The 14,144-nt window shown below is 41.0% G+C and overlaps 1 non-coding gene across 1 annotated transcript; it reads left to right on the top strand.

The window, feature by feature from the left end:
- Nucleotides 1-8,641: 8,641 nt before the first annotated feature.
- On the top strand, nt 8,642-8,744 carry LOC135268178 (U6 spliceosomal RNA). The gene has a single exon (XR_010336459.1). It is a non-coding gene; the product is annotated as a U6 spliceosomal RNA (small nuclear RNA).
- The last annotated feature ends 5,400 nt before the right edge of the window (nt 8,745-14,144 follow it).

Here is a 14,144-nt window from a genome sequence, read left to right as displayed (position 1 = left end):
GCCAGCCTATCCTTGAGGGGCTGTTAAAAAAGATGTTGTGGGAACCTGAGTGAAGGAGAGAATCTTAACCAAAGTTTAGTTAACAGGCATTTGTTCTGAGTCCCACCTAAGTCATATGGAAAAGGATGGTTCTTTGCAATGGGCCCTTTTGAGAACACAAAATGGGTGAGCATGGAAAGGATTCTTAACTGTTTCTTTTTCCACAATCATATGACTCAGGCAAAATTCAATGTTGTCTAGATGGAGCCTGAAAAACAAAATTTTTTAGAAGCTTCTGTAAACTAAAAATAAAATTCTAAGCCCCTTGTAGGATATGGTAAATTCCTCTTCAGAGAACCAACATGTCAGAATGTTCAGCTTCCCTGTTCTTTGTTCTCCATTTTAAAGTTTAACTTCCTCACTCTTTATGCCTCCTTGCCCCTAGTTTCAGTAAACAACCCTCTCCTAGCCTCTATACTCACATATTTAGAGTTCTTAGTCATCCTCATTCACCTGCTCTGTCCTTAGTTATCCTTAGTCACCTGCTCTGTAACCATCCTTCCCACCAAAACTGCTCACCCCACCACTCTGGCTCATATCCCAGCTCTCTTCAAAATAGCCAATCAGAATTAGCTTAGACTGTGCGGTCCAACCCTAGCCAACAGGGGAGTGACACAGCAATAGGGACTAGCTGTGTTAGTCTTCCCTTCTTTTGTCCAGCGTGCTGTCATCATTGCTCCATCCATGAGGTGTACCCTTCTATAGAAGTAAATTTGCCTTGCTGAGAAAATTTATGTTCAAGTGCTATTTCTTTTGCAGCACTGAAAACTTGTTTCCAACACCCTCAACTGACTGAATGGAATACTGCTTGGCCAAGGAACCCTCAGTGTAACCTTGAAAACTGAGTTCTTGGCCGTGATGGGATTGGAGATCAGACACACCTCGTTATGCCTTCTCCCTGGCTACCTATGTTAGGCTTTCTTCCCTCAGGGCTTAGCAGAAACCAGCCCTTTCAAAAGACTCCACCACTGATATCAATCAACCAAGTGCCTAAGGCTGCCCCTCCTTTTTTGCCTGATAAGAGATCAGTGACCACTGAAGTAGTTCTGGTCAGTCTAAGGAGAATGCACAGTAAGGGTTTTTGTGTCCTCTGCTTCACCTTTTGATATCAGAGGGCCCTCAGATCATGCTAACATTGCTATGTTTTTTTCCCTGGGACTCATGGAGCAGCATGAAGCTCAATCGTGTATGTGCATGATTCTCCTTTCATAAATATTTGTGACTCTTCCTATAGCTTAATAAATATGCATATTTGCCCACTGTACTCCAAATAAACTTCTGCTCCCTTTGCCCATCCCTTGAAATGTCTGTTTCTGGCTTCTTACTAGAGGCTGTCCTTCCCAGCCTGTCAGAATGGCCATCCTGCAGGCTGCAACCCTTTATGAGACATAAAACTTTCCTTTCCACATTTATGAATCTTGTCTTTCTTCAGTTGACACGTCCTAGGTAAAGTACAGATTACAATAAGAGACTTGAGAGACACATCAACTAATCAAAATGTGTGAACCTTACTCTGATCCTGATTTAAACACAGCTTTTCTCACCAGGAACAGTGGCTCACACCTGTAATCCCAGCACTTTGGGAGACTGAGGCAGGTGGATTGCTTGAGTTCAGGAGTTTGAGACCAGCCTGGGCAACAGGGAAAAATCCTGTCTCTACAGGAAAAATGTAACAATTAGCCAGGCATGGTGGCACATGCCTGAAGTCCCTGCTACTTGGGAGGCTGAGGCAAGAAGATTTTGAGCCCAGGATGCAGAGGTTGCAGTGAGCCCTGATCATGCCATTGCACTCCAGTCTGTGTGACAGAGCTAGACCTTGTCTCAAAAAAATAAAATAAACCCAGCTATTTAATGATGGCATTTGTGCAACAATCAGAAACTTTAACACTAAATTTTTGATGAAGTTAAGGAATTACTGTTATTTTTTTCAGTGTGATCATATTTTACTTACAAATTTTTAATTTTTAAAGAGTGTTAAGGACATTGTGGTTATGCTTTTTAAAAGGAGTCCTTACATTTAGAGATACTGACTGGAGGAAATGCTTATAGATTAAGCAATATGATTTCTGTGATTTGCTTCAATATAATTTGGAAAGGGGGAAAGTGGATGGGGACATGGTTGGAATTGATAATGGTTGATGCTGGGTGGTGGACCATGCAGGCTCCTTTAGTTAGTCTATTACTTTTGCATATGTTTGAAGTTTTCCATAATAAAAAAGCATTTAAAAAGAAACTTCTAAATTGTTCTTCATATGCAGCCTATATTGAAAACTGCTATTCAAATCCTTACTTATTTTCTGTCTGCTCAATTGTCAAAACCTGAAAGGGGTTTTCTAAGGGTTCTCCTCCCATGACTTTTATATTTCTATTCATTTGTATTTTCTGCAATGCTTCATTTATATATTTTACTGCTTTATTATTTGTCACGGTAGGTTTATAAAAGATATTCTTTTTTTCTTTAAAAATAATATATGCTCATGGTAAAAGCAAAGAAAAATAAAGCAGAATATAAAGGTAGATGGTGAAAAATAGACTTGCCTTTCAACTCAGATCCCCAACTTTCTTGCTTGCTTTTTTTTTTTTTTTTTTTTTTTGAGACAGAGTCTCACTCTGTCACCCAGGCTGGAGTGCAGTAGCATGATCTTGGCTCACTGCAACCTCTGCCTCCTGATTTCAAGCGATTTTCCTGCCTCAGCCTCCCGAGTATCTGGGACTACAGGCACCTTCCACCACACCTGGCTAATTTTTGTATTTTTAGTAAAGGCAGGGTTTCACCATTTTGGCCAGGCTGGTCTCGAACTCCTGACCTCAGGTGATCCACCCACCTTGACCTCCCAAAGTGCTGGGATTATAGGCATGAGCCACCATGCCTGGCCCAGATCCCCAACTTTCAGTCTCCCTTTCCAATCACCACATCCTTCTGTCTCCATGGAGGAGTAGTGACTATGTATATAAACTGTAGGGACAGAAAGGTGTGATACCTTTCCTTCCCGTCATAAGTGTCACTGGAGATACTCATATAACAAACGACAGGTTAACAAGAGAAGAGCATAACAGATGTATTTAATCTAAGTTTTACATAACCCAGAATGCTTCAGAAATGAAGACCCAGGGACCCAGGGAAAACAGTTTGTTTTTATGCTTAGGTTTGATGAAGCATGGATAGCCACGTAAAAATGTGGTTAGACAAAAGGATATGACCTAATAGTAATAGATTGCGTGGGGAAGCACAGAAAGGCCTGCCTGTTCGGAATCTTCTTGGCCTCTCTGTTGTAGCATTTATTCATCCTGGGTATAGGGCAGGACCCTCTGGAATGAGGGTCTTATGACCTACTATCAGGCAAGGGCAGATCAGAGAACATCTTTATGGCCAGTGCTGGGTCTCAGAAAACAATACCCCAAAATGAAGTCCTCCCGAAGCAGCCTCAAGAGCAAAAGTTTCTCCCCTGAAGCTAGCCATACAAACTAGAAGCCCTCTTCCCAGGTCATAGAAACCAGAACTCCTTTTCCCCAAAGCCAGCCATTAAACCTAAACATAATACTCTAACTTTTCTTCTACCTTTCTGTATAGAGTATTACGTATGTGAGTTAGAGTATTATGTATGTAAAACTGGCCATAAAAAATTATCTCATCTTCCTTGTTTGACTGTAAATCATAAAACCCACATTTCAGAAAGGGTCCTGCCCCATACCCATGGAAAGAATGCATGCTCAGGGAGGGCCAGAAGAGTCTAGACAGACAGGCCTTGCTGGATTTCCCCACTCAGTCTATTAGCATTAGATCAGACCCTTTCTGTCCAATCACATTTCTACATGGCGGTCCATACTTTATTGAACCTAAGCATGAAAATGGACAATTTCCCCTGTATCTTTGGGTCTTCCTTCTGAACGCTCCTGTATACACACATTACATACATTTGTATGCCTTTTCTCCAGTTAATCTGCCTTTCACGAGTTGGTTTCTCAGCAAACCCTCAAAGCACCAAGTGGAACTCCCCAGACTCTGCAGGAGCTCTTAGACAGAAACACTGGGAGAAGTTTGGAGTAATAGCTTGCTTTGGGTAAAGGGAGTTCTAACTTCTAATCCCCCCTCCACCCCTGGGGAAGAGAAATTTTTGTTCCTGACTGACTTCAGGGGAAAAGGAAGACTGGGAGACAGGAGGGCAGGAGGGCGGAGAGACCTTGGTTCTGAGGCTGCTTCTGAGAACTTCCAGTCTCCTTTAGTTCAAAGAATTCAGCATACCAAAGTTCCATGCTTTGGGGTATCACTTTCTGAGCCCTGGCAGAACATATATATGCACAGGTGTTCATATACTTGTAACTGCCCACGGGGTTCCCCTTGCCCACTGCTAGACAGAGCTAATTCATCAAGACAGGGGAATTGCAATAGAGAAAGAGTAATTCACACAGAGCCAGCTGTGTGGGAGACTGGAGTTTTATTATTACTCAAATCAGTCTCCCCGAGCATTTGGGGAGCAGTTTTTAAGGACAACTTGGTGGAGAAGGGGAAGCCAGTGAGTCATGAGTGCTGATTGGTCAGGGACGAAAGTCAAAGCTGAGTCAAAGCTCTGAGACAGCTTAGAGAGCCAAAGCTGTCTTCTTGTGCTCAGTCAGTTCCTGGGTGGGGTCCACAAGATCAGATGGGCCAGTTAATCAGTTGGGTGGTGACTGTTAATTCATCAAGTGCAGGGTCTATAAATTGTCTCAAGCACTGATCTTAGGAGAAGCTTAGGGAGGGTCAGAATCTTGTCTCCCCCAGCTGCATGACTCCTAAAGCATAATTTCTAATATTGTGGCTAATGTTAGTCCTACAGAGGCAGTCTAGTCCCCAGGCAAGAAGGAGGTCTGCTTTGGGAAAGAACTGCTATCGTCTTTGCTTTAAACTACAAACTTAAGTTTCTCCCACAGTTAGTTTATAGTTCAGCCTATGCCCAGAAATGAACAAGGACAGGCTGGAGGTTAGAAGCAAGATGGAGTCAGTTAAGTTAGATCTCTTTTGCTGTCTTAGTCACGGTTTTGCAAAGGCAATCTCATACTTGATTGTCCTTTTTAAATATACAATTGGATCCCAGTGTAACCATAACAGGTTCATTTGCCCAATGCATGCAGCAAGTCAATATGCCAAGACACTGGTTGTAGCAGAGAAAGAGCTTTAATTGAAAGGCCAAAGAAGGAGGAGATGGGGGAAACCTCAAATCTGTCTCCCAAGGAGTTTGGGGATAGGGATTTTAAGGATTTTAAAGTGGGCCAAAGTGTGAAAATTCTTGATTGGTTGAAGAGTGCAGGGTGAAATCATAAGACAGGGAGATGACTAAACTACATTCTTATGCTGATTCTGTTTCTTCATGGGGGTCTTCAAACTGGTTAGTGTCAGCTGTTTCACTAACTAAAGATATTTTTTAGTGGAATCTAAAAAATACCTTAAGTAATTCATAAAGAAAAGCTTTATGATTCTAACATCAGAATTCCTATCTGTAAGAACAATGGAATGCAAATGGTCGGCATCTAGTACTATATGACTTTTGCTTACAAAAAAAGTGGGTCAAAGTGCATCCTATTAATGTTTAACTATAACCGTATTTCTGCCCAGAATTCTCGTTAAACCCTGTGAGGATGGCTTCACCAGGATTTTACGTACTATTAGATTCCTTGCATTTATCACTTAAATCATGTATAGAAAATTGCTTCAATGGAAAACTACACACATCCTGCAGCATTATCTGATTCTGTTTCTATGAGGGCTATTTTATAACTCTGCAAGTTGTGGATAACTGATAACAATGCAAAATAATGTCTATAGACATGCAAATTAAATCTGTCAGATGGCAATACAAACTCCCCCCACCTCCTGCCCATGGAAAAACCAGTTTTGTCCCCATTTGCACAACATTCCTTTAAGAGTGTTTGCCTCTCCTTTGAACCAATTATGGCATGTTTTGAACCAGCTATGATGTTTGCTTGGTTCCCTCATTATTAGTAAAATAGAATCTTTAACATGTGTTCATTTTATATCTTTATGAGAATCAGTCATAGTTTTACGCTTTTTCTTTTTAAGAATTATCTTGAACGGTATATAACAAATTAAATATACAGCTCATAGGATGTAAAGAAAACCCAATTGTATTTTTGTCTCTTGTTATCCTGATGTAAGTGTTAAACACAGTGAGTTCCAAGTTTCTCTTCAAAGAATCAGTATGTCAGTTTCCTTGTCCTTTGAAAATTTATTTCTAGCATAATTTACTTATGAGAAAACTTTTCCTTTGCTACTGAATGAAAAAATCAGATAAGCCCCTTGACTTTTCTGATTACCATTAGGTCGTAGAGGACTACGGTCACTTTAAGTAACAAACAACAGTCGAGATACAGAAATTAGAATATATCCAGTTCAAGACATGGATCAACACTTCAGTTGTCTAAGTTACACATTCTGATCCCAGACTCTACCTTGCTGTGCTCATCTTCTTGCTCTCCCAGCCGACCTCATTCTCTGCGGTCTTCAACATTTCTACTTGTCTGCACCCTAAAAGAATTTTGAAAAACTATTTTGGTAACATATTTTTCAGTTAATGCTTATAATTATCATCATATTTATATAGTTGCAAAGGATATAATTTTGTTTATTTAAAACTTTAAAATATATTAAATGGCTGAGCATGGTGGCCCACGACTGTGATCTCAGCTACTCAGGAGGCTGAGGCACGAGCACTGCTTGAACCCAGGAGGTGAGGTTGCAGTGAGCCAAGATCATGCCACTGCACTCCAGCCTGGGCAACAGAGTGAGACTCTGTCTCAAAAAAAAAAAAAAAAAAAGACATATATATATATATGGTATGAAAGAGATTCTATTTAACAGAAAAATGTTATATGGTTTCTCCTTCTCTTTAAGCCCATGTTTTCATTCTATTTCATCCACAAAAATCTATCCAAAAGGTAATAGTGATTATTTTAAAAAGTCTTTAATTGCTTACCCTGCCCTATTTCTTTGCACAAAAATATGCAAATACCAGACAAATATTTTGTTAAATTTCCTCTGATCATAATACTGATATGGGAGTTAAGAAGAAATTATTTAGACAGATAGTGAGGGTTAGGAAGTCCTCAGTAAGGTTTTTCCTTTAATGAAAAACAGCCCCCAAATCACTTTCTTTTCTAAAAAGAACAGCCTGTAAAATTGAGCTGCAGACATAGACAAGCAAGCTGGAAGCTTGCACAGGTGAATGCCGGCAGTTGTGCCAATAGGCAAAGGCTACCTGCGATAGGCATGTTCAAAATGGTGGCTCCATCTTCCCTTCTCCTTTCCAGCCACGTGTACAGTGCAGACAACATGTGCTGGCCAAGTGGAAAGCCCCTTTGCATAATAAGATTAGGTGGGGTGGCCAGGCTTGCCCATGCATTCTGTAAATGTCACACCTGGTCCAACCAATCTGTGGGCCCTATGTAAATCAGACACCACCTCCTCAAGCACGTCTATAAAATCTGGTGCACTCTGCCACAGGCTGGAACTCCCATTTGGGTGGCCCTCTCTCTCTCAAAAGAGAGAGGATTGTACTCCTTTCTCTTTCTGTTTCCTATTAAACCTCTGCTCCTAAACTCACTCCTTGTGTGTGTCTGTGTCCTTAATTTTCCTGGCATGAGATGATGAACCTCAGGTATTACCCCAGACAATAATGCTGCTTCAATACTCTTAGGACTTAAAAATGTATTCTGAACTACTGTTAGAATCATTTTTAGTAAACAATTTACTGAGACAGTGTACACATACTGTAAATATTGGTAGGCAATTGTTAAACATTAAAAATAAAATTATACTGAAAATGCAGAAATGCATAGGGCTGCTTTTGTTTTCCTCGCTTGTTTTAGGTTTTTAAGCTAGAATGAGATAGAGCTCAGTATCAGTTCTGTTACCAGAAAGGGGTCCCGATCCAGACCCCAAGAGACGGTTCTTGTATCTTGCACAAGAAAGGATTTGGAGTGAGTCCATAGAGTGAAATGAAAGCAAATTTATTAAGAAAGTGAAGGAATAAAATAATGGCTACTCCATAGACAGAGCAGCAGCATGGGCTGGTTATACTTATTGTTACTTCTTGATTATATGCTAAACAAGGGGTGGATTATTCATGAGTTTTCCTGGAAAAAGATAGGAAATTCCTGGAACTAAAGGTTCCTCCCCTTTTTAGACCATATAGGGTAACTTCCTGGCATGGCCATGGCATTTGTGAACTGTCATGGTGTTGGTGGGAGTGTCTTCTAGCATGCTAATGCATTGTAATTAGTGTGTAATGAGCAGTGAGGACAACCAGAGATCACTTTCATCACCATCTTGGTTTTGGTAGGTTTTGGCTGGCTTCTTTACCACAGCTTGTTTTATCAGCAAGGTCTTTATGGCCTGTGTCTTGTGCCAACCTCCTATCTCATCGTGTGACTTAGAATGCCTAACTCCTGGGAGTACAGCCCAGTAGGTCTCAGCCTTATTTTACCCAGTCCCTATTCAAGATGAAGTTGCTCTGGTTCAAACGCCTCTGACAGTTCTATTGCTGTTACTTTTCTCTTTTATACCCAAAGCACTAAAAAGCCTTGTTTACAAAAATACATAGAAGAATATTTGCTTTAGCAGCACAGATACTAAAATTAGAACGACACAGAGAAGATTAGCATGGCCCCCGCACAAGAATAACACACAAATTCATGAAGGGTTTCATATTTTTATTACATAATGTGTCAATTAAAAATAAAATAAAGCTTTAAAAAAATACATAGAAGACTATCCTTTCAACCTTAAATATCATATGCTGATCTGTCATTAGAAATTGTCTGCAATGATTTCCCAGCTGACAAGTCATTGTATAAGTCAGATATTTATCTTTAAAATAATCCTGGGTTCTTTTTTATGTATGAAGGTTCACTTTCTGAAAATTCATTAAGCTCTATACCTAAGATGTGTTCACTGTTCTCTACCTGGGATATAATTTAAAAGTGTCTTCTAAACCATTCATTTGCTCACCATGAATTACCTGAACTACAGTCTTGCTGGGTCATGGGGGCTCTCCCTTCTCCCGTGATGAGTACCTTTAAGCCCAGCTTCCCACGATACCAATGTTTTTCTCCCTGGGTGAGGGGACTTTAACATCTGCAGACCCCTGTCAAAGAAAACCAGAGCCAGACAGAAGTTAAGGCAGTGAAGACAAATTTTATTGAGGAGCTACTGCAATAGGGAAAGAGACCTCAGGTTACAACCGGCTCCCTTCTGAATACAAGGACAAGTGGGAAATTATGGCCAAGGTGCACAGTGGGGTCAGCAGATGAAAACTACTAAAAGAGAGTATCAGGAATAAGAGAGATTCTAAACTGACTCAGTTTCTAGCTGAAGGCAGCCAGGATAAAAAGATACTAAGGGAGAGGGGTTAAGGGATTTCATCAGATATCAAGGGTGGTTAGATACCAAGGGTGCAGGATTCTAGTGAAACTAACGCAGCAGGATTCTTTCTGAAAACAGAATAAGCATAAGGACAGAGCCCAAGGGTGTTAAGGGCTTAGGAGAGCCTGATTAGTGTTACATCAAAGAGAGAGTCCTTTGCCCCAGACGTCCCTAAAGCCCCAAGGGTAGGACAGCTAACTTTCCTAGACAACTTCTGAAAACAACTGGCACTCCAAATCAAGACTGCCTGATGCCACTTCCTCCCATGCAGGCCACTTCTAGGAATGGGTCACTCTACTAGAAAGAAAAAATGTCTGGCAGAAGCCCTGGCCCTAGAAACATCTCACGTGGAAAGATAGCAGAAAGAATGAGGGATGTTGTACATCCCTGTCTTGTTTACCTTGGCCTGGGGACTTTTCCTTTACTCAATAAAGACTATTCCTTAAGTCATGCTTGCAAAGCCAGTGGCAGGAGAGGTCCTCCTTCAATTTTATTAAACCACCAGATTTGCAAAAGGATTGTTACTGGGTTTTTGGGGTCATTAATTAATGACCAAGTTTGACACCAGTTTTTCAAAAATCCCTGCTTGTTACCCAGGGGTCAGTGCACGATAGTGAGATTCAGAACACAGGGGTTTCTTTTGTAAACTGGAAGCTGAGCTCTAAAGGGTAGGTAAGAAAGGAAGGACCAGTATTGGCACTCAGCTGCGGGCAAATTTCTCAAGCAAATCAATTTTAGGAAAAAGCATTTGGCTTCTGAAAGTTTACCCCCTTAAAACTGCTGCTGCCTCTGAATCCCTTAAAACATCTCACAGATGGGACGCAGTGGGTCACACCTGTAATCCCAGCACTCTGGGAGGCCAAGGCAGGTAGATCATGAGGTCGGGAGTTCAAGACCAGCCTGGCCAACATGGTGAAACCCTGTCTCTACTAAAAAAAAAAAAAAAAAAAAAAAAAAAAATTAGCAGCCTGTAATCCCAGCTACTCTGGAGGCTGAGTCAGAACTGCTTGAGCCCAGGGGGCAGAGGTTGCAGTAAGCCGAGTTCGCACCACTGCACTCCAGTCTGGGTGACAGAGAAAGACTCTGAGAGAGTCTCATTAAAAAAAAAAAAAACTCACAAAACTCAATTGGGGAGGCTGTTTCCCCACATTCACAGATGCTATTTCAGATACTACCAAGGTTGAAGCAAGGATTTCAGAAGTAATGAGGTAGGACAGTTCTTCCTTGGCTGGTGGCGTCTCTGGAACTGGCAGATGATTGAAGCTGGCATTTTACCTTCTAGAGCTTTCTTGGGCACTTCTGGGAGCAACAGCTCTGTGACCCAGCTTCAGGTCTCCTGAAGAGGTCTCCTGAAGAGGATGACATATTCTGCTCCCTGGCCTGCCCTGGGTCATGGTGCTGCACCCAACATTCCTCATAGTTGAAGACATCTCACCTCCCAGGTGCTCCTCTTGAGTGGGACTTAATACAGTTCAGCCTGGATTTTTCTCCCACCTGCCACATATCCATCTAGTCTACAGAAAAGCCTCATCAAACCCTTACCCCCTGCCCCAAGAAAAAAACCATAGGAGTACAGTCTGTTAACTAGCACTCTCGTGGTTCTAACAGCAAAGCAACTAGTTAGCCCATCTCTAGCCCTCTAGATTTGGGGGGATTACACCCCAGACCACCTAACTGGACACTTACCAAGCTCTCAGATGGTCTCACTGAAGATCTGCCTCATTATATTTGGGATCACAGGATACATACCCTTGGGGTGGAAGGGATGATATTCACAGCACAAATTTTTTCCAAAGAAATCTTTTAATCTTTCTTCCCATACTCTGACACTGTTAATAATCCTTAAACCTGCTAGATGCTTGTAACCAGTTCTCAGGAATAGTTCATTTGTCAATTGGCACATAGGATCCATCTTAAACCTATTTGAGATTTCGTATTAACTATATTTCCACCTCAGGTTAAACTGAGACAAGAAACGCTCATGCTATGCCATTCTGTTAACTGCTGTCTTGGTCTGTTTTCTGTTGTTGTAACAGAATGACTGGCACTGGGTAATTGATAAAGAAAGGAAGTTTATTTGGCTCACAGTTCTGGAGACTGGGAAGCGCGAGGGCCTGATGACAGCTTCTGGTAAGGGCTTTGTACTTCCTCATAACTTGGCAAAGGGCATCACATGGCAAGAGGGCAAGAGTGTGCAAAAAAAGACAAAACATGAGGGGTGGCCTTGCTTTATAACCATCCACTCTCATGGTGACTAATCCAGTCCCATTAGAGCAAGAACTCACTGATCCCCTGGAGAACTAACCCAGTCCCATGAAAGCAGCATTAATCCTTTCACGAAGGCAAAGCCCTTATGACCGAAACACTTCATAAAGGTCCCACGACCTTTCAATGTCATTACATTGGGAATCAAATTGCAACATGAGTTTTATAAAGGACAAGTCATATTCAAACCATTAGTAACTGCCTATGTATGGCAGTATCAGTAACTGTCTGGATGCATCTTTACGGATATATCAATAATTCATTTAATCTCTCATGGTCATTTACTTCAACAATGCTTTAGGTAGAGAGATCCAAGATGGCCGATCACTAACGGCTCAGGATTGTAGCTCCCAGTGAAAGCACAGAGAACGAGAGGACGCCACACTTTCAGACGAATTTTTGTCGCTCACGGACCAGGAGATTCCCAGTGGAGGAGCCCCATGGGTCGCCAGCGCGACTCTTGTGGCGGGTACAGTGGTTCTTGGTGCAGAGTAAACGGGACTGGGTCCCCTTTCGGTTGACGTTTGGAGCTCCGGGAAGGCAGAGTCTCCTATTCAGCTAATTGAAAAAGGGACTCAAGAAGGAAGCCAGACCGGAGATTTCCAGGCAGAAAAGCACCATGAATCTTAACGCTGCTGTTTTAGCTGGCACAGTGGGTTGCTCAGATTCTGGCTCTGAGAATCAACAAGTTGGATGTCCACTCAGAGACCTAATTTGAAAGTCAGTAATTACAAAGATGACAGGTGGATAAATTTACAATGATGGGAAGAAACCAGTGTAAAAAGGCTGAGAATACCCAAAATCAGAATGCCTCTCCCTCTACAGGGGATCACATTTCCTCATCAACAAGGAAGGGAACAAGGCCTGATGGAGAACGAGTGCATTCCATTAACAGAATTAGGCTTCAGAAAGTGGATAATAAGAAACTTCAGTGAGTTAAAAGAACATGTTCTAGCCCAATGTAAAGAAACTAAGACCTTGAAAAAAGGTTTGACGAAATCCTAACAAGAATAGACAATTTAGAGAGGAATATAAGTGAATTAATGGAATTGAAGAATACAATACGAGAACTCCACGAAATATGCACAGGTTTTAACAGTCGAATTGATCAAGCAGAAGAAAGGATATCAAAGGTCAAAGACTAACTTAATGAAATGAAACGAGAAGACAAGATTAAAGACGAAAGAGTAAAAAGGAATGAGCAAAGTCTCCAAGAAATATGGGATTGTGTGAAAAGACCTAATTTACATTTGATAGGTGTACATGAATGTCATGAAGAGAATGAATCCATGCTGGAAAATATTCTTCAGGATATTATCCAGGAAAACTTTCCTAACCTAATAAGGCAGGATAATACTCAACTCCAGGTAATACAGAGAACACCACAAAGATATTTCTCAAGTAGAGCAACCCCAAGACACATAATCGTTAGGTTCACCAGAGTTAAAATAAAGGAGAAAATTCTAAGGGCAGCTAGAGAGAAAGGTCAGGTTACCCATAAAGGGAAGCCTATCAGACTCACAGCAGATCTCTCAGCAGAAACCTTACAAACTAGAAGAGAGTGGGGGTCAATATTCAATATCCTCAAAGAAAAGAATTTTCAACCCAGAATCTCATATCCAGCCAAACTAAGCTTCATAAATGAAGGAAAAATAAAATTTTTTGCGAACAAGCAAGCACTCAGAGATTTCATCACCACCAAGCCTGCTTTACAAGAGCTTCTGAAAGAAGCACTACAAACAGAAAGGAACAACCAGTATCAGTCATCCCAAAAACTTACCAAAAGGTAAAGAGTATCTCCATAATGAAGAATCTATATCAACTAATGGAAAAATAGCCAGCTAGCATTAAACGACAATACTAAACTCACAAATATCAATATTAATCCTAAATTTAAATGGATTAAATGCCCCAATCAAAGACACAGGCAGGCAAACCGAATAAAAAGTCAAAACCCATCGGTACGCTGTATCCAGATCCATCTCATAAGCAAGGACACACTAAGACTTAAAACAAAGGGTTGGTGGAAGACTTATGAATCAAATGGAGAGAAAAAAAAAAAACAAAACAGGAGTTGTAACTTTGGTCTCTGACAAAATAGACTTTAATAGTAACAAAGACTAAAAGAAACAAAGAAGGACATTACATAATGGTAAAAGGATCAATGCAACAACAGGAGTCAATGATCATAAATATATATGCACCCAATATAGGAGCACCCAGATACATAAGACAAGTTCTTAATGACTTATAAAGAGACTTGGACTCCCGCACAATAATAGCGGGAGACTTTGACACCACATTGTTAATATTCAACGGATCAACGAGATAGAAAATTAACAGGGACATCTATGATTTGAACTCAGACCTGGAACAAGTAAACTCAGTGAATATTTATAGAATTCTTCACCCCAGGTCCACAGAA

Source organism: Aotus nancymaae, unplaced genomic scaffold (assembly GCF_030222135.1).
Source record: "Aotus nancymaae isolate 86718 unplaced genomic scaffold, 86718_ANA_hifiasm-v0.15.2.pri h1tg000038l, whole genome shotgun sequence".
Classification (NCBI taxonomy): Eukaryota; Metazoa; Chordata; class Mammalia; order Primates; family Aotidae; genus Aotus; species Aotus nancymaae.
This window is presented reverse-complemented; position numbering and strand designations above follow the sequence as displayed.